Genomic DNA, 718 nt, shown 5'->3' on the forward strand with positions numbered 1-718 from the left:
AGACAACCAAACCAAGGCTTTATTCTTGGAAAGAGAAGTCAGCCTTCCCTGAAAGGTGACAACACAGCAAAAGGGAAGATGTGGGAGTAAAATCCAGAGAAAAGCAGGAGCATGCGAGACTGACCGAAGACCAGGTTCAGGAGCAAAACATGACAGCACCTGGAGCCCAGCTCCTGGTGAAGCCCCGAGCCCCCAGCGTGCTGCGTGGCTAACGTGGGGGCACGGCGGAGGCTGGGGGCACGGCTGCTCCTGGTCCCACACTGCCGCTGTGCCTGCGGGACTCTAATTCCCCAAGGAGGCCGAAGGTGTTCCAAACTCGACCAGCTGATTTCAACATTAGCACTGAATCATCTAACTTGCCAGAAAACTTGGACTCAAGGTAGCGAAGCCCATTTCTCCTAAGGATGCTAAACACATTGCAATTATACAACTGTGCTTTGTGCGTGTTACAATACTTGCACAATTGCTACTGCCAGCCCCTAGAAGACCCTCCTGTTGCAGGCAATTAAATCTACTCCATCCCAACAGACTGAGAAGTGAAGCAAGGAATTGGCTTGAGGGATTACCAGTTTCTACCAAGAACTTAAAAACACATTACTTTCTGCACCTCTACCTGTTGCAGAGTGCCACTAAGTGAACAATAACCCCTTTGAGAGCACCAAGTTCAGCGCGGGCTGCAAGCTCCGGCTCTCTTGGAGGGGAGAAGCGGCAGGGACTG

The sequence above is a fragment of the Fulmarus glacialis genome, unplaced genomic scaffold (assembly GCF_000690835.1).
Source record: "Fulmarus glacialis isolate BGI_N327 unplaced genomic scaffold, ASM69083v1 scaffold29332, whole genome shotgun sequence".
Classification (NCBI taxonomy): domain Eukaryota; kingdom Metazoa; phylum Chordata; class Aves; order Procellariiformes; family Procellariidae; genus Fulmarus; species Fulmarus glacialis.